Below are 21,537 nucleotides of genomic sequence, written 5' to 3' on the forward strand. Positions count from 1 at the left end.
GCGATTATGAGGCATCTGTAATAGAGGGTACTATATATCACCTGACTTTTCATCTACTTTCCCATTAAAAAAAAAGAAAAGGAAAAAGAAAGACAAAAAAAGGACAAAAAAAAAAGACCAAAAAAAGACAGGAGACTTATTATTGTCTGCTTTAATTCCAGAACATCATGCTTAATTGGAAATTATTTTTATCTTTTTTTTTTCTTTTTTTCTCCTTATAATAATTAGTAGATGCAGACTCCCTTAAGACAGAAGGATCTTACCAGAGCAGCAAAAGACAGATGTGAATATATGTGTGGAAAAAGATTCAAGTCAAGATCTACCTCATGCTAAGAAGATTAAAACAGAGCTGAAAACATTTCTCTAAGGGCTCTTAATCAAGTTAGTGAGCCAAATCATGGCAAACCTGTGGACATCTTGATAAGACACAGCACACAGGGAAAGCAAAATTCTTGAACCTAACCTGCTTCCACCCTTCATCACTAGATCCAACAATCCTAATCCTGATGCCTCTTGGCAGGAAATAAAAGACTTTTTATCTTCTGATCTTTATGAAAAGTAGCTAAATAAGTACTATAAGGTACCAGGCTTAGCTGAAGTTGAGTATGCTGCTGTGAATGGTTGTCCCAGCTGAGCATCATGTCAGAGCACTTCTATTCAGCTGATTGTTAGTGAGTGGCAGGCTGCTAGAGCCACTTCTTTGCTCTGTAAAGTGGCAGAAATCAAAGAAGGCCTTGTTGCTGTGCACAGAGAAACAGCAAATTATCCCGAAGTGCTTTTTCCAGCTGCCTAGGAATGTTGTGGGAGCAAACATTGAAAACTGTGGGGTGTGTACTTACTGGTACTCTTCCGTTCGCTTGCAGGACACTTCACTCAAAATTTCCATACTTTATAAAGGAGAGACAGTTAGACTGCCAACTGTATCCTGGCCAGTAAAATATTATTTGAATTCATGGTGAATTTGATTCAGATGTCAGACTTCCAACTGAAAAACTGAATATGGTAAAATATATTGATATGTATTAAATTAACAAAATTTTAGTATACCCCGTTAGAGAGATTTTGCCTTTTGATTCCACTCCCCTTCACTGTAAAATACACAAAGGTATTAAAGGTCAGATGAACTGTAATGATAAAAGAACATCAAAGTCACTGAATACTCTTGTTTTCCTCTTTATACAATAGAATTCTAAATAATCAATTTAGGTATCTATATTAAACTGAAAAAGTTGTGATACTTAGTAGATAACATTTAACTGGGATTTTTTTTTTCTTGGCAACTGAATAATTTAGAAGAATATATGAAGGTGAAGCCTCGTCTTTTGGAAGGGAATGTTCACTTTGCATGAATAATTACTGGCAGCAGTGTAATGCAGAACAGATTACTACCTATAGATTCCTTTTATACATTTGAAAGCAATCCAAAATGCAACTGATAATATTCAGAACTATGCCTGTTTTTATAAAAGAATTTCTCAGCCATTAAATATTTGTGAGGCCATTAAAATATACATTGGTGTCGTGTTCCATAAGGGAATTCTGTGCATATTTCTCTAAAAGGACTGCTGTTTTTAAAACTTATCTTCCTTTTCTACAGTTTCTAGGATTTGGCTCCCCTTTCAAGAGTATAAAAAAAAATACAACTGTAGTTTAGTTTGTAGTATTTCTTAAAATTTACTTCACTATTTGACAGTCATTGTAGTAGAATCTGTGATTTTTTTAATCTGACAGAATATCTTTCTGTGGATTTGTTTTGTCCAGTGAATACTTTCATCATGGTTTTGGCTGGGGTATAGTTGGTTTTCTTTGTAGTAACTAGTGTGGGCCTATATTTTGGATTTGTGCTGAAAACAGTGTGAATAATGCAGAGATATTTCATTATTGCTGAGCAGTCCTTGCACAGTGCCAGGGTCTTTTCTGCTTCTTACCCCACCCCACCAGTGAACACACTGGGCTGTGTAAGGGGCTGCGAGGGGACACAGCCAGGACAGGTGACACCAGCTGACCAAAGGGAGATCCCACACCATATGACATCATCATGCTTAGTGCATAAACCTGAGGGAAGAGGAAGAAGAAGGAGGAAGAGGGAGAGTCTTTTGGTAATATAATTACATTTAATACTTAAGTGTATACAAACCTTATGTGTTGATGGAAAAAGAAACAGAACATGGAATAGGCAGTAACTTTTGTTCAGCAGGAGACAGTATAAGCATGAATCAAAGCAAGGACTAAATATAAAAACCATAAGTTTATAAAATCAGAATTTTAAGCTGGACATGAATCCTTGTTTCTTCTCCTTTCAGCTGTATAAGTAGAATTCATACCTGTGTGGAGAGAGAAATGGAAGAGAAAGAAGAATCATTGTACATTAAGAATCTTATGCAACCATTACAAGTGCTACAGGTCTGAGCCTCTGCAGCTATATGCAGCATTGAACATGGGAAAAAAGATTGTTACAACTATTTAATAATGATATATTTAAATTAAAATGACATATGAATATTCTAAACATTTTAATGATCTATTAAGTAAAACTTTTGGGAAGTGTTAATTTTCCAAAGGCATTTTCTCTGTCGCAATCCTTCTGTCTTTTTGTGATCCATGTTTTTCTATGATTGCAGTTTTTTACTGCGGATCTGCTGAATTGGCATTGCAAGTTCATATAGCAATAATACTGCATACAGATTCCCAAGATTTTGCAAAGTCTACTGAATAAGTATTTTTGAAGAAATGTGTATACGCTTTATAAAGTATATTCAGTGGACAGATGTTGCATTCTATAGCAGTGTCTAATACTTACCATCACGGTCTTTAATTGTGAATGTTGTTGTCATTTTCATTATGAAGAAGATACTTTATAAAAAAACAAAAAAAACCCTGAAACAACAAAAGTCCAGAGGGAGTTTCTCATTTTGAATTCTTTTCCTTGGAAAACTGCAGGTGCGCGATCATAATTTGACAATGCTGCATTATGGATTAGCTAGTGAAGGCTATTGTACAGTGAGCTCTGCAGCCATCTCATTGACCTTCTTGAAGTCCAAGCATATAATCTCTGTGACACCAGCACTGCTGCCAAGCTCATATTTAAGTGGCACAGCTAACCAAGTCTTTGAAAGGATTGTTTTTAAAAATACTGAGAGACATGGACATTCAATTGTGCAAAAAGTAATTTTATAAATAGGATTTTTGGTTCCTAAGGCTATAAAGAAAATAATAAAATTGCACTGATTAATGTTTGGCACTGTATAAACAAACACTTATTTTAGATATTAATGAATTAATGGCTTATTCATATACACTGTTGACCTGTATGTGAAGTATTACATTGATGCAGTTTAAAATGCCTGAGAGATTAAAAATTACTAAAAGGTTAAGCCTCTGAAATATTATTAATATAAAAAGATTGACTATCTTTTTATATTAATAATAAAATAAGAATAATCTGCACAATAAATTATTGGAGTACACAAACTAGTTTTATCTAGTTGTATGTTTTGGGGGTGGAAAGTTGCTTAAGTTGAGAAGAAAAAATTCTAGAAAAATATTTAAATCTAAATATAAACTCACAGTCTATTTCAACGTAGATTTTGCGTTTTCAAAGATGCTTGTGTGCATAGAGTTTTGCTGGCACAGATATTGTAGATAGATGAAGTTTGTATCTTTCCAACTCTCTGTTAGCACAACTCAGACATATGACATTGTAAAAGTAATATCATACAAAGAAGTTCTGATTAAGTTCCTGGCCACAAGAGCTGAATCAAGTAAGGAAAAATCTATATACAAGTTACTTATTCCACTTAGAGAGTTCTGGCAACTGACTTTGCTAAGAGTGTTTCCCCCTTAAAAAGAAAAAAAGAAAAATGGCATAGTTTGGAGAAGCAGATTTCAGATGGAAGGAGTTTGAAACCATGAATTTAGAAAGGTAAAACGATTGTAAAATAGAGGAGAAGGTGCTTGTCTGACCAATATGGATGTAAAGAAGACATGAGTTTAGAGTAGAAGGAGAAAGGAAGAAAACTATAGCCTAAAGAAAATGCAGCTGTACATAGACCCTTGAAAGGCTGCAATATATTATATTCCTGCTCAAGTACCTTTTCTACTGTCACTTTCTATATACTTTGTATCCTTTCTTTGTCCAACTTTTCCACACTCTCTTACCGTAAATGTCAGTTTTCCTTAGGTGTATTTTTTAACTTCCAAATTCCTTCCGAATCTCTGTGTTTACATATCTGTCTTTCAAGTGTGAATGCTAGTTCTTTTTCTAGCCTTGTCTTCCACCTCTTGTTTTTATTAGTACTTACTTTGCAACCTAGGTGACCTTGCTTTTCATCACATTATTTCTACACCTAATGCTTTGGTTGCCCTTAGTGCTCACCTTTATATAGAAATTCACAGTCCTCCCTGTATGCGTTCATAAAGAGAGGAAAAACAGTCTGTGAAAAGTTCATCAAAAGCAAAGATTGAAATTCCTGAGTGTAGTAGAATTGAAATTTTAAAGGTTTTATTTATTTATTTATTTATTATTCATTCTATTTCATTATTGCATTTTCCCATGCTTTTTTACTTGCCTGCTACAGAAAAAAAAAATTATACAGAATTACAAATTTCCTCATGTTTGTGTCTTACTCCTTTAACTTATGCTTTTTTATCACAGAATCAAGGAATGGGAAGGTTTTATGATATTAATATTTCTATTGATAATTTATGGCTATTGATTCTTTTCACATCTTTTCCTGGTACATGAACAGAGGGTTTAGAGGTTTTTGAAGTTTAGCATTAAACGGCAGTGGATCAGGATTCATTTTTTGTGGACAGGTCCAGTTGCAGATATTGAATCCAATATGTAAACTAGGTCCTCTTTCATCTCATATTAGTTGAGCTTCTTTGTATTTTGGGATTCATTCCTTTATTAGCAGCAATATTCAGAAGATGCAAATGTATCAGTAGAGGCTAATATAGAGTACATCTATGTACTCTAGATGACCAGTAGAGGCTAATATAGAGTACATCTCATATACTATACCTCTTTTCTTTGAGAGTTGTTTCAACCTGCACATATGTACATTCAAGAATCTGTAGATTTTGGAAAGCACACATGGATTTACAGCTTATCTTTTGAATCCCTGTTCCTTTTTAAAAAAAGTTTACTTGAATTACCTTGCTGGCTCTATGTCCTCAAGCAGTTCAGATATGATTACCCACAGTGACACGCTTGCTGCATTGCCTTACACAGAGTGACTTTCAGCTTAAGAAATGTTTGTAAGACTTCTACCACCCAAACCAAAATGATCAATTGTTTTATACTGGTCCAGTTTTCAGCTTCATTTCTTTCTTAAGTCAGCTGAGGGATATTTCTGCATTACCAGAAGATGCCATTTCAGTTTGCATCTTAAACTATACTTTGTCCCCAGATGATATTGTAAAATGAATTGCATTCAGGCAGAGGCTTCTCAAGCAAAACTGCTTCATTTAACAGCAGCATATAAGCATTCAACTCCCAATCCCTGGAGTTCTCCCTTTGCTAACCATTATACCATCAGACTTAAAATGGCAAGGTGTTTTGGAGAATGCAGTTTTTCTGAGCCAATTAACCTATATTGTGAACTATGCACTTTTTTCTGTTTTAAATACATCAACCAAGAAATCGAAAGAAAACAGAAAAAGTCTTTTGTTGACTTCCTCAGATAAGAATAAAAAAAAATAAATTCAGGATTTATCTGAGACTGGGTAATTTCAAATGGAGCAAGAATCTCTGTCTTAATCTGTCTTCAAGAATTTGCTAACAAGTATAATTATACTTAGTCTTTCAAATGCTAAAACAGGAATAGAAAAATCCATTTCAATGCAAACTTCTGTGAAATTCTACTATGATAAAAATCTTTATGGGAGGACTGAGAACTGATACACTGTGCACTAAATTTTAATGTGAATGTTGTGGAGTATAAACTTCTTGTTTTATCTGAGTGCTTTCGAGGAATTCTTGGATACTGTTGCACGAGAGCTCTCTCATCTAGGGAAATCTTGTCAGGAGTTTATTGATAAGGAAGAAAGATTAATTACGTGCTCAAGTAAACCAAGCTCCGTGGCAGAAGTGAATTCTCCTTCTCTGCCTTAAGAGAACCATTGTTTTCTCCTGGCTGGATTTGTAATGAGGTTGTACCCACATGATTTTGTACACTCCTCATTTTGTTCTGTTTTCTGTAAACTCATTTTTTCTTTCATTCTCTGTCCTGAGAAGACTCAAGGAAGAATTTAACCATGTTACTTGAAGTAAACTACACTAAGGGAATAGAGTTTTACTCTGTTTTGAGATAGTAGAAAATAGCTGGTAATGAAGTGAAAACAGATTAAAATAAGACATTCATTGACTCAAGTAATCAACCTCCCTGAAAAAGTGGAAACAGATGACAGTATTGAATTTTAAAACTACCAATAATTCTTTACATTAGGAATTTTACTGACCATTGTCTGGTGTTGGGCATTATCTCCTTTATGAGAGTGTATTGAGAAAGAATGCAGTCACAGATACTTCATAAATTTTTAGTCAGTCTTTGAATTTGGTTTTGTGATGCATGCAGTGGGGTTTGCATGGATGACTGATTATCTTTAAGTTTTTCTTATTTTATAGGTGTTACAAAACCAGAAAAAAATCCATCAAGGTTCAAGGTCATATATGGGCTTTTGTGTTCTGGCAATTTGCATTTTTAAATTCTAACAGAAAATAAAACAAAAGGTGGGTTTTTTTTCTAGGGAAATCCCAGTATCTAATGATGAACAAAGTAATTTCTGTGCTTCTCTTTAGGCCTTAGCTTTACCATCTGTTTTGTTCACTCTTGTGCAAGAAGGTGAAGTGCCTCAGTACATTGTCATACACCAGGCTATGCTGATTCTTTGTTGATTGCATGTAATATCAGTTCAGTGCATGATATTTTTCCAACTTACAGAGACAAGCATCAAGTGCAGTCATCTAAAGCACATTTTAGGCTAGATAAATATGTATAAAGATAGGGCCACTTCAAAATTTAGCCAATAAAATGTTTTTGTCCTCAGGTAAAACCATGGTTTTTTCATTCACAGGATGGCAAGAGATCTGCTTTGCTCTTTGGGCAAGAAGATTCAGGAGTACCTCAAATTATTTTTGATTTGCAATTTATTTTTTTTCTGTTTTAGGTCTAAGCGTCAGTGCTGAATTTTTCTTCCATCTAACTGATCCATTCTTATGTTTCTAAACCTTTGGAGTATTTAAATCTATACATCTGACAAGAATCTTCTTCAATCACCATATTTTGGTATAGCAGGAGAAGCAATTTAGCAAAGCATTTTGAATATAAGCGAAGTAAATTGTTGTATCTTCCAGTATCATGGTCAAGATGTTAAAACTAACACAAATTCTATCTATTAAGACTAAAATATAATACAGAATAAAAAAAATAGAATATAAAAACAGCAAAGTGAAAAATGAATGGATAAAGAATACAGACAAAAAAACCACAGACAAAACCCCACAAAATGTTGAAAACTGTTTTATAACTCTTGCTTTACAAAATATCTATTTTTCACATATTTAGTTGTTTTTAGCAGGAATCAATTAAGGTTTTTCACTTCAGTCTTCTTTTTATGCTGCTAGCTTTCAAAAATACATTTACAATAATTACCCACAAACACTGATTTACAAGAGTGTCCTTTGATGCTTATTGAAAAAAAGTGGCGAATAAGGAGATTAACAGTGTAATACTCTATACACATACACCTCTGTAGAAGGCCAAGGTTCTTTTCAAGCATATAGTTGTGAACTTGAATGCTCAAAGTCAAGCTATATGTCTTTACAGATAACAGAGTTTGTTGAAGTGACTGGAGAGTCAATAGTCATGAGAGCTCCTTTGCTTGTAGAAAAATTCCATTCTACCAAATGCAGTTCCTCAACTGACCTCTTGCCCAAAAACTACAATTAAAAGGTGCATCTCCTGTGCAGAATAGGTGAGAACAGTGCCTTCTACACTAGCAAAAATAGAAACAAGTTTCTTGCAGATCTCTGCATAGATTTGTGTCCTCTTCTGTCTTTCCTGTCCTCTTTATGTTCCCAGAATTTTGAGTCATCTGCCTAAACTGGTAGGTTCTGCTTTTTCTCTCATCAGTTCAGGTATTTCTTGAGGAGTATTTTCAGAGACCTTACTATCCAGTGGGATTTAAAGTTCGAACAATATATATTAATGATTCTCCTTTTAAAATATTTTTCCTTTTTCCCACAAAAACTTGCTTTCTTCTTGTCAGTACAGGTGCTAAGAGGTGAACAAATTCAGCAATATGAGGGATGATGCTTATTGCTTCTGTTTTTCAGAGGTAGAATCTCTCTTTTAATGCATCTCCTAAATTCATCTCCTTTCCTCTGTAGCCAGTAAATTAAGCTTCCAATTTTCTTTCCTAAGCTTGAGACCTCTGAAATAGGCATTTACCTTTCATATGTTCAAAGTCAGAAACATTCTTAGTATTCACAGGTCCAGGAATTTCCCGTGCTTTTCATTTTACAAATTTAGCTATTCCTACTCAATGGCTGCCCAAATGGATAGTGGCCTGAATTGAGTTTTGCTATGTAACTGTTGAAATAAATCCTCCTAATAGAATCAGGGCATAATCCACCAGAAATCAGACAATATTACTGGCATTGTTCAGAAAATTTTTCTTCATTTCCTGTCATACCACAACCGAATGCAATACTGTTTTGGATTGCTGAAGGCAAATATGGTTCTACATTTGCTGATTGCTTTAACTGCTCCAGCACTGCTCTGCTAGATTGTTGGTAAAACATTTTATTGGAGTTATTTAAAGTATGAATATACATTTAAGTTATCAATAGAAGAAAGAGAAGTTATATACTGGTAAAGGATAATCTTTGAGATTTTGAGTCAAAAATGACAAGTTTTTGAGTTACTTTTCTCTTTCAAAACTCTTTGTTGTTTCTAGATGTACATTCCATTAGATGAACAGAAACAGGAATTCTGTTACCTTATCTGGATGCTGGGCATGAGCAATTGAAGAGTCCTATGTGAGGAGGAAAAGGAAAAGAAGGATGCCTACAAACAGCAAAATGGCAGTGCTAGCCTCATGTTAATGTATATGTGGCTGTTTCAGAACTACTTATTTATTTAAATACTGCTTGTATTGCTGATAAGGCTCAATATTCTTTATCTTTTCTCTTCAAGCATAATATGTGCCTTTGCATTTTGAGAATTATGTTGTGAGAAAGGGTTGTGCGTACTGAGTTATGAAGATGCACTTGTTGCACCTGAGCAGTCAGCGCAAGCATTACAATTGACTAATCCTTCTATGTAGGAAGGATTGGTTACATGGGCCCATGTAATATAACTCAACTTAAACAAAACTTTTAACATCCTTTTCAATTGTATTTTTTATTTATAAGCTGAGATGAATGTGTTGGATGAATGAGTCGGTAGATGGATTGAAAAATGAGCAGGCATTTGGACTCTGAAGATAGTAATTAATGGCTCAGCTTCCAGATGACATCCAGTCAATACTGCTGCCTTTTTTATTCAGTTATTTTCATCAATGATGAAAATATTTCAAGATGATGAGATAGAATGGACCCTCAGCAAATTTTCACATGAGGCAAAATTGGGAAGTTAAGTATAAGTGACATCGGATGGTAAAGCATTGTGAAGCAGAGGGGCTGGGCCAACACAAACTTAATAAATTTAGAAGGAGAAGTGCAAAAGCCCTGCACTTCAGAAAAAAACAGCTAAGTGCATGAGTAGGGTCTGGAAACTAACTGACTGGGTAGCAGCTCTGCTGAAAGGAGAGTTTGCAGTGGCTTGCAGACTGAGTATGAATGGAATACTGTCACCACAAATAAGGCAAACTGGACTACATTGGAGGGAATGTGGACAATATATCAAAGCAAGTTATTGTCCCTTCATACTTCACATAAACTTTGTTTCCGTCCATCTTGCAGTTCAAGAAGGATGTTGGAAAACTGGAAAGAATCCAAAAGAGGGCTAACAAGAGTAGAGTCTCAATTAACCATCTTCATGGTTAGAGACCTGAAGAACAGGGTCTTCAACTAGAGATTGCTTAACCCAGTGAAAGAAAGGCTAAAGAGACCCTTAATACCAGTCAGTGCAATTTGAAGGTACACTATGAGGATGAGGTACTACAAGGTACACCCTCCTCACTACCAGCCCTTGGTATATTAAAAGGCAAAAGTCACAAGTTTTAGCTTTGGCATCAACATTAGAAGTAGTTCACCAGGAGGGTCATATAGCACTGGAACACTTTATGAAATTGAGTGATGAAATCTCCATCCTTGAGTTTTTTTCAGACTTGTCTAGAAAAAGCCAAAGTTGACCCAATCTAGTACTGGCTGGGTTCCTACTCTGAGTGAGTCCAATTAGGTGACCTATAGACATTCCTAGGATTCTAGGCTTTGCTCTACTGAATAATTACATCTTTCAGTGCTCCTTGTACTTCATATTGGGTGAAAAAACACAGTCAAGGTCTGTATGCAATATGTTTATTACATATGTTGACATAATAGTATAGGGATTCAGTGATTAATTAAAATGTTTCCTTTTCTTCCCATGACCACTGGAAGATTTACATACTGAGAGAACAAAAGCTTTAATGTCATAATCCCTAAACAGTAGCAACAAACATGTATTGTTATTTTCAGTCCCCAGGACTCCTAACAGTGTTTGTATAAATTAAAAACTGTTAATAGCAGAACACTGTAATTGATTAGCTTCTGTATGTTTACAGCTCTCTTTAATTGCTTAAAAATGCCATTTGTCAGCTTCATGTTCTATTGACAATGTTATTGATTTATCTGATTTGGGCTTTGTCTTGTCTCTCGTACATAAAACTCACATATGCAGTTCAAATGGGAAATGACTCTATTGATTTCCTTAACTTGAGCCCAAATGCTAAAGATTTTTGGATAAGCTTTCTCATTATTTAAGCCAAAATCAATAAAAGAGAGCATCTTTTAATGAAAGAGCAGTTTGAGCAACGTACTTCAGAAATGGGGTCCTGTTCATCCTTTGCTTTACAAATCGATCTCTTTGGTTCCCTAAGTGAGGTCCAATTGGTTGACATTGTGGTTTGTCTTTGTGTGTAAACTTGCAGCTTCAGAGAGGAGAAGATGAGCTCCAGAGACAGCAGAAGAAAACACTTTCTCTGCAACAGGAAAAGGATGATCATCTTTTTGAGGTACCACATTGTATGTTGTACGTTCCATAAAATTCTTGTGGCTTATGGCTGTTTTAAAACTATATAATTCATGGGAAAAATAAGGTGTTTTTCAACCCTATCTCTTTGGTTTTTATTATTCATTTGTGTATTGTTATTATACTATTTAAAAATATTACATACTTAAATGATGCAAGTAGTTAGTTTGGAACTGTCTCCTTTTATGATTTTCCTGAGTAAAAGACTATCACAGACTATAATCCTGTCACATTGCTTTGTTAACTTGTTAATTTGTTCTGGTTTTGTTTCAGCTCCATCCTTGAGAAATTAGACTTAGCAGCTCCAGACTAAGCCGTGTAAAGTGAAATCTGAGATAAAAAATGAAGAGCTGAAGTTGAAGAGCTACAGAATGAACTGGGTATATGGGCAGGCCAAATGTTCAGGTACTGTACTAAAATATCATTAACTGACCTGAACTACATAAATTAAGCTGATTATGCCTTCACTTAATTAACTGAGAATGACCTATTGATGTATAGGCAGAGCAAGGTAGAGACTACATGCTGCACTGTGCTAAATTTATTGGTTTTCAATTAGTTCTATTATTGACCAAGACTACTTAGAAAAGGAGTTTACTTTTATGTTTTGTAGCAGGTTTTTAATTTGGTAAGTTATTTGAAAATGTTCAGTTTGTATCTCTTGAATGATTAAAAGAATGATCCAGTTAAAATTATTTATTCAACTATACTCCTGGCTGACTAACACCTATATGTTTGTCTTTCAAACTGCTGTTATGGCTTATTACAAGTATTGATTAATAATTTCTAAAATACTAATACTCTCCAAATTTAAGTCATAATAGTTTTAAAAATAATACAACCAGATTATTTGTTTAAAAGAACACTTTAAAGGAATAAAAGGAAAATCTCCACAAAAATCTTATGATTTTATTATAAATGGAAACAGAGATTTTCTTTCAAAAATTGTACATTTGTTGTGATTTTTAGTTAAACTCCATACAACACCTGATAGCAATGTACTAAATGTATTAAATCATCTCAGTAATATATTTACAGATTTTGTTCAGACGAAAACATGAATTTGAATAATGTAGGGATTTTTATTATGGAATAATGCAGAATGATGGAGTAAATTAGAATTTAGTTACAAATCAACTTCTTCTGTAGACATGATTTCAAAAAACCACACAATGAGAAACCAAACAGGAAAAAATATAGCTCTTAAATAGTAATACTACTACAAATGCTGGAGAAAGTTTAAAAATACTAGCATATAATAGCAGTAGGACTATTACATCAGACTGATGAGTCTAATGTAATATTTCTATTTTAAAAGAGATATATTTTGAACAATAAGAAAATAATAAAACGTCTTGCAGATGAGCTTGTTTATTAGTATACCAAGTAAAACAAACCATCATGTATATTTAGCTAAAAAGGCTATGCCTACTCATGTTTAGACCCTGAACACAGTTTTCTTTAGCTCATTCCTAAGTATAAATTTCAGGGGAAATGTACTTTCTCTACAGATACAGGTTGTTTAAAGTGCATATCTATGACCAAAGTTAATGTGAATTCTGCATTTTTTCAAGTAATTGTATGCTAAAAAGTTGCTGTCCTCATAGGTGCAGTTCTCCTCAAGCTTAAAAAAAATTAAACATTGTATTTACATGGATTATAGTGTGTAATTGTGTATTTTTGAGATTTGTGGTTCAACCTGCCCTTTGTAATTCAGCAAGCACTTTACTGATATGTCTCCTGATGTTTTCCTAGTCTACATAGAAAACCTGTGTATATATGCAGCTCTTTACTCTTCCTTTAAATGTGGTCCATAAGCCTTTGGTATGTACTGGTTATATATGGAACAGAAAATGCATCATGGAATCTTGATCCAGGTCCTTGACTCCACTACAGTTGGACTATAGCAGCAGCCACAACATCTGATGTTCAGCTGCTGTCCAGCTTCTTTGGCTGTTACTGACCAACCCAGCCAAGTCTCTGTTTTGTCCTCCTTATTGACATGTGTATTAGAACATGCAGCTTATTATTCTGCTATATGATAATTCTCTTAATTGCTATGTTGCTTTGTTTACTAGTTCATTTATTGGTTTTGGTAGATGGCTTGTGAGTTCTACCAGTCACCTAACACCTGTCTGTGTCTCAGTGTTTTATCTGTATTTTCTACCAGTTAATTCTTAGTCCTCAGGTTTCTTGTGCCTCAGGTCTTCCCCTCTTAGCCCATCTGTCTGTATTTATCCTCCCCCATTAACATTTGCCCAGGCCTTTGCTTTTTTTTCTCTATCCTAGCTGTCATTCCCATTTCTAATTATCTGATTCACTTTTTAAGCCTCATATCTATCATTTAGATCTCTTTCATTAGGAGGTCTTATTCTGTGGATTCTTCATACACAGGATGGTCAGAAATGACTCTTTTCTGCCATGTGATTTTTCTGTCCCTTTTATCTTTTTACTGATTTGAAGCAGTTCATTCCCCAGCATGTCCTGGGGTGCATCAGGCACAGCACTGCCAGCCAGGCAAGGAAGGAAGGGGATTGTCCCACTCTGCTCTGCACTGGTGCAATCTCACCTTGAGTCCTGTGTGCAGTCTTGGTCACCACAATATAAAGAAATATTAGACTGTCCCGTCCAAAGAAGGGACACGAGCGTGGTTAAGGGCCTTGTGCAGAAGCCATATGAGGAGAAGCTGAGTTCACTTGGTCTGTTCAGCCTGGAGGAGACTGAGGGGAGACCTCACTTCAGTCTACAACTTCCTTGTGAGGGGAAGAGGAGAGACAGAAACACAGACAGACTTTTCTGTGGTGACCAGTGACAGGACCCATGGGAATGGCCTGAAGCTGTGCCAGGGTATATTTAGGTTGGATATTAGGAAAAGGTTTTTGATGCAGGAGGTGGTTGGGCACTGGAACACGCTCCCCAGGAAGTGGTCACAGCACCAAGCCTGAGAAGAATTCAAGAAGCATTTGGACAATGCTGTCAGGTACATTGGATATACTTGTGGGTCCCTTCCAACTCAACATATTCCATGATTCTGTGAATCTGTGATTCTGTCTTTCTGTGATCTCACCCATGTTGATTGTTTTCTCTGGCATCACAAACTCTCATCCACTCACTCACCACCTTAAGCTATCTTGTTTGCTTCCTTAAACTGCTTTTCCCAGTTGCCTGAGAAATCTCTACAAATGTTTGTGACTCTTAATTTCTCTCCTCCTTTACTACCATAGTCTCACTGAGCAAACATTTCCAACTAAAGTAGTCAGGCCAATTACCTCCTGCAACATTTCAGCCATGCCACTTTTTATTCTTCTCAAGTTTCACGAATTTTTTTAACCCTCATGGGTTTTTCTCATTTCTAACACTTGTCATTTACTATGTCACATACGTCAAATTCCTCCTTTTTTCTGTGATATAAAATTTCTTTTGCTGCTCCTTCATTGGCTGTCTTTATACTTTTTTCCATTACAATCCTGAAACGTGCTGTATTCTTCTTGGATTCATATTTTTTCCTAAACTTGTTCCTCTTAGTCCATCTTATGGTGTTCTTTAAATAAATTGACCAGCCAGTGATTGCGAAATTTTGCATCATTGGAACAAAGCTGATGAATGACTCTTTCCTCTTCTTCTTGTCTCCCTGAAAAGAATCCAGACCTCTGCACAGGGTGTAACAATCAAGTTTTACAGCTTGCATATTCATGTTGTCATATGTTAATTACAGTGTTCAGTTCTCTCTTCTTCCGATTTATCACATTCACTTATGATTAACTTCAAATGGTGTTACAGATGAATTAGGTCAAGAATCATGCCTTCTTTTCTACTTTTATTTTACTGGCCCAGCATAAAAGGCTGCACTTTTGTTTATAAATGTAAAGGTAATAAGTCTACTGCTTTTAGGGCTTCTTATGCTATTTGTGCTTCCCCAAATTACTCTCAGGAATTGTCCATGAATTTGTATAGGTTTAGGCTCTTTTCCAATAGGCAGTACACATGTTTCAAATCATGGATGCTGACTTATCCATGACTACTGGCCTCAGTGACAAAGAGTAGTTCCTGGCACATTTAATTTACTGGCATGGATGAAGTCTCTCTTGATCCTGGATGACTTTTAATTGCTACCTTTGCACAAAATAGTAGTTCTTCTAATAATTGCAATGATTTAGGCTGAGAGAAGATGAAATGGAATTTGTGGTATTATTTTCATAAACTGAAAATAAGTCTTACCATGAGTCATCTTAAATGACAAAGAAGTTTTGATCTATGTAGCACATGTAGCAGGTTTTTTCCAGAGAATGAAACATTATTATTTCTGCCTAGGTATTTGCATACCTAGGCATATATGGTGGACTGCTGCTAAAATGCCTTTTCTAGCACAGTCTTGACACATAAGCTAAAGTAATCAGAATTCTGTATCTGTCCTTGGAGGATATTTAAGCATCACAGGCAGTTGTGAGTATAGGTATTCATACTGAATGACAAAGGTATTATTTATTCATTTGACAAAGCTCAGACCTATATCACCGTCCTGCCTGGGTTGTAGTTCTTGGACTGTAGATTTCTCAAAGAGGCACACGAAAGAAACTTGACTTTGTGGGTTACAGCTCGTTATGTCTGTTGTCTCCTCTGGAATGTTTCTCTCAGTTTGGTAAGAGATAAGGAAATATGAGAAAGAAAAGATGTGTCAAAGGAAATTATTTGTGCCTTTTACTTTAATACTCTTTTCTTCGGTTCTCTGCCCTAATATCTAACTTTCTCTCCACAGACAGATGTGTTGCCTTGTACATTGCCCTTTTGACACCTCATTTCTCTCTTTCTGAAAACCTTTCTCTGAAAACCTTTCTGTAACTTAGGGTAGGTACTCTTCAGCCCAGTGTTTGATTCTGCAGCAATGTTATTGGCAATACATCCAGGGCTTTATCATCCTCCTAGCTTTCCTTTGGAAGATTTGCATCACCTCTGAGATGCCTAAGGTGTCAGTTTATGCACCTCTACCCATCAAGCTCTCTATTTCTCTATTCTTGCTTTCTTTACAGTGTTCTTTCTTATTTAATGTATTTTTCAACCATTTTTCTTAAATGCAGTAAAGCAGGTGTAATTGTACCTTAGCCCTAACGAATCTGCATGATTTTTGCCTTGGTAAGTGAACAGTATGCCTCAAAGGTTTGCCTTCAAATATGCTACAGATACTCTCCTAGAATTCTCCAAAAATAAACCAGATCAGATAAACTGAAATACCTCTACTTTGTGAATAGCTGAGGAAAATTTCACACCATAATTTGAACTCTCAATTTGCATTTCACTGATGGGGTTTTTCTACTGACTGGCTGCTGAATGCTTTCTCATATTATGGTTTTACATGAGTAGCATTCTTCAAATGCTTGTCCATCTATATATTCACACTCTGTGAGTTTGCACTGCAGATGTGTTAAAATGACCCTGTGGTTCTGTTTAACCTTTTAAATTATATAAAATACTAAAAAATAATGATTAGCCCACAGGTGTTGTCCTTAGCAACCCAGAAACGTTTAAAACATAGGTTTTGAAAAGGGGAGGGAGAGAAATGTGGGTATTGAATTTATAAATAAGCAACAATTAAAAATCTATAACAAGTACCTTCTGTCAAATGCAACCTCTTCACAGGTATGTTCTCATGGTGCATTGTTCTTAGCAGTACTTTTCCTTTGTCGTGAAAGTTATCTGGAAGTGAATCTTGAAACATTCTTAAAAAAGCAGAACCATAGAGCAGTTCCGAGAAATGCATCCTCCGAATGTCCTATCCTGGAGAAGTAATTAATGGAACTGAATATGCAGTTCCAAGTTCCCACTCAGCCAGTCTCAATAATACTGGCAGCCTTCACTGAAATTAGCATTGCATTAGCTACAGTTAGCATTCTGACAGATTTTTCTTGCTGCAAATCATCACGTATTCTCTTTAGTTGGACAATATGTACCTAGACATGTTTGTGTCATTTGATTTTCCATAATCTTAACTGAAATTATTTTGTGCTACCTTACTCATAATTTCATCATTATGCATGTTTCCTCCCCAAAACTTTTCCATAATAGTGAAAAGGTATGGGAGAGAAGAATCATTATTTTAATTTTAGTAATATAAACTTCCTATACTGTATGTGTATTTCAATGTAATGATATCTTTCTGTACAAATCAGGTTATTTTATTTACTAATACTAAAAGATGTAGCAACTTTTAAAGTCAGTATTAATATTTTGTATGTTGTTTTATAAAGGTTGTATATACAGACAAAAAGCTCTGATAAAATACTGATAAAATACCATCTAGTGAAAAATGCCATGTGGCATAGTTACAAGAAAATTAAACTGCAAAAAGGCCCACCTCTGTGCATGTAGTTACAAGAACTTTGAGTTTCCAAGCCAAAGCTATTTCCATGGTTTTCACTAGTGTTCTTCATCAATTTACTTGGGTTACACCTCACTTATACATTAATTGATACAATGACTACAGACATCAGATGGATGCATGCTAAAATGGGGATCTTAACCCATGCTTGAATAAAAATATTAAGAAAGGGTTTTGAGTTATCTTGCAAAATTATGAAAATGCTACTAGAATGTATTGGGTTTGGATGGGTTGAAGATAATTGTCTTTATAACAGTCTGTATATGATGCTGTGTTTTATGTTGGTGGACAAATTAGAGTTGACAACACAGTGAGATTTTAGCTGCTGCTGAACAGTGCTTCCACAACGTGTTCTGTGTTTCTCACTCTGGCTCTTCAGGGAGCAGTCTGTGGGTGTGGGCAAGAAGCTGGGAGGGGAGACAGCCAGGACATTGATTTTTTAAGACAGCTCTAGGTAGCCACAAGCCATGATCTGTTTTCACTAGGGCAAAATAGAAGAAGAAAAACAGAGCCTGATTCCTAGCTCAGCAGGAACAGCAAACAAATTAGGAATGATGGAATGAAGTACTTAAAAAGACAAGTAGACATTGACTAGTTTCAGTGTATTTTACAGTTTTAAGTTTGAGAAAAATCTGGAGTGGAAATGAATGGAAGAATTCAGAAAGAAATTCTAGACTTTTGTTCAATGAAATTAAAGGTGAGTCCAGCTTGCACTGACTACTTCTGAGGCTGAGAGAAGACATGGAAAATGCAAAAGGGCAGGACAAAGGCTGATGATAATAATTGTAAATAATATGGGGTGAAAGGAATTTCTTGCCTAGATAGAAAATAAGTGTCCTTAGATACACTGGCAATGGGAAAAATGAATTACTTAATGAGAGATGAAGAAGGAAGTGAAGTAACAAAAGAAGAAGAAAAGGAAGATTACTAATATTTTATTCCTCATTTCCTAAAAAAATTAGTCATATGTGATCAGTTTTCCAATCTGTCCTCTAGAGATTTCAAAATCAAAACTAAAATCCAAATCTCACAAATAATTTTGTAAGTTTTGTGAAAAAAGTATCTACATTGTAAAAAGTCAGACTACCACTCTTTTTGAAAGGTGGGGGCTGGGTTGCCTGACTGGAAGACAATAAAATGAAACACAGGGCCTGATGATGCTCAGAGGAGCAACGTGAAAGGCAGAGAAAGAAGCCTTTGCAACCTAATGGAGCACACTGGACTGGCTGCTCCTCATACCCTCAGAGGAGAACATTTACCATATTGCCCTTGATGTAACATCCACCAGCAGCAAAGAAATGGAATATTTAGGGTTGGAAGGGACTTTTAAAGATCACCTCAGCACTGGTTAGGAACAAGTGTGGTTCAGCAGAGAGAAAAGAAAACTAAGAATCATACATACAATTTTCTGGCTGAATGCTGTGCCTTTTCACTTCAGTGTATTCTGCGGTTTTACAAAATCCTCTTTCTAACCCTTGTATGTGGGCAAGCCCTCTGTCATGAGCTTGTATATTTAAATGGTAACAAACTCCAAACTGGACAAACAGATGAGTAGGATAAGAGGTGTGACTGCCAGTGATGAGAGAGAGAAGGAATGAGTTTGAGACAATGTGGTCTGAAGGATCCCTGGGTCTGCCTGTCAGAAAGAGGGTAGACCAGGATCTGGGAACCCCACTTTGACTATGATAGGCCTGAGGTTGGACAGCCTGTAATGTGTGTGAGTGCATGCAAGACTGCTTTCAGGCTTCAGTCAGACATGCTAATGGGTAGGGAGAGAGGTCAGAGTGCCAGCCTCCAGTGTAGGACCACAAGTCAGAGAGCTGAGAGTTGAGGGGCTGAGCACCTGAAGGAGATGAGCATCTAAAAGGGCCAGCTAAGGGGCAACCCTGTGCTACATCTGTGTGTCAAACTTCAGTCCTGCTCAGATGGAGACAAAAGAGAAAATTGGACTCCCTGTGCTGTTCACAACCACATGAAAGCCGTTTGTGTTGATGTGAGCTGCAGTATGGGCCACATCACTTCTCACTGTGCAATCTGTGAGCTTGGCCATGTGTGTATTGTTTGCACTGTGTGTGTGTGTACCTGAGCACCCCTTAGCAGTACACAGCTTAGCAAACTTCTGCTGGCTGGACAGGGAGATGTAGAGCACTGGGAGCCTTGTTTCTGTGAGAATGGAACAAGAGAAGTTCTGAAGGCTGTAGTGTCCTCTACCTCTGTCTGCAGTGTTGCACTGCTCAGGTAGCAGCTGCTGCCTGGCTCAGCCTCAAATGCAGGGTCTGTCTGTGGCAGACTGGACCTTGCTGTAGTCTTTCCAACTCAGTGAGTCAAAGAGATAAAGTACATAATGAATGATAAACTTTTTAGTAAGCTAGGACATAATGACCTGTCTTACTTGTGGCAGCTGTTTGTTTAGGATTTCTTTGTGTTTTGTTTTTTGTGTATGTGTTGTTTGTTGGGCTTTTTTAAAAAACTGGATGATAGTATCATGTCAGAAAAATACTAAGAATTTAACTGCTATTTCATGAGTTGTATTAGAATAATAGGATCTTTTGGCTGAATGCAGCTTTTCTCTTTCTGTTGCTTTTATTTTATTTGGAGATCTGGAGTTCAAGTAACAGGGACAATACCCAGGCATCAGTACATATGTTTTTTTTTCATATAAGTATTCTGAACGTGTTTGTTATTTCTTCCTACATTTCATATTATAAATTTAAATAAGTTAATATTTAAGCTTCAGCTAAGTTTAAAATTATGTATGCTTTGGAACTTTTTAGCAAGATAGGATTCTACCAGCTTTAGACTTCCACTGAATTCAAAAGTCAGTATTTGTGTTTGATATTTTATGGAGGTTTTTTGAATGCTTATTTAGAACAAGTAAATATAATTTTCCCATTAAAGGTACTGCAAAATGTTACTAATTGATGTGACATGTTTTAGGCTCTTGATTCTTTTTTATAAGTGGTCATGGTATTCAAAAATTTCTTTTTTTCTCAGTTGTGGGTTTTAGCATCCTAAATTATTAGAGATAAAACAATCAAAACTGTAAAATCAAGCTTTGTTAGACAACTCCATTAAGAATAAGCTCTCTTCATGGGAAAATTATATTGAAGTTTATTTAATTTGAAGAGTGTGAAGAGTTGAGAAATGTATCTTTTAATCCACGAAATGTAATACTCTTTAAAGATTAAGTTTCAGAAGTGCGCTGTAACTATAATGCAATGTTTTGTTAGAACTTGTTTTCAGAAGATTTTCATTTGAAAAGCATCAATATTTCTTAAACTTTGATGCATAAAACTAGTCTCTCAAGTGTATGTTAGATACACACAGCTTGATTAAGAAAAATACTTAATGCTTAAATCCTCAGATTGTTCATCAATTTTGTCTGAAGATAAATTACCCATTTGAAGCTACTAGCTAAGGAGTATTTAGATGTTATGCTGGATCACTGAGTATGTCATCATCTTCTGAGAACAGAGTCTTGAGACAAATACAATTGTAGCTATAACCAGTGTGCAGCACAAATTCTTCCCCAGAAAACCTATTGGAGTTCCTACACATACATTTCACATTTTCTAAAAGTGAGAGCAAAATTTATTTTCCAAATAGTAAACAAAAGTTATTGCAAAAAAACCATATATATGGCAAGAGCCAGGCTTGGTTCATCAGATGGCAAAGAAAAACTTAAGAAAAGCTTGTGGAGTTTTTAACTTAGTGAATTTAACCAATGTTATCTGAACATATTTACATACCATATGTGTGGACTGGTTGGGGTGGTTGTCTCTGAAATTTCATTTTACAACCAGAATGTACTTCATGCTCCTTGCATTCTTTGTCACTTCTAATATATTTGGCAATTCTTGAAATATTTGATGCTGCAAATACGACCTGTCATTTCAACAGATGGACAGATTGAATCTGTCAGACTGG

Source organism: Molothrus aeneus, chromosome 1 (genome assembly GCF_037042795.1).
Source record: "Molothrus aeneus isolate 106 chromosome 1, BPBGC_Maene_1.0, whole genome shotgun sequence".
Lineage (NCBI taxonomy): Eukaryota > Metazoa > Chordata > Aves > Passeriformes > Icteridae > Molothrus > Molothrus aeneus.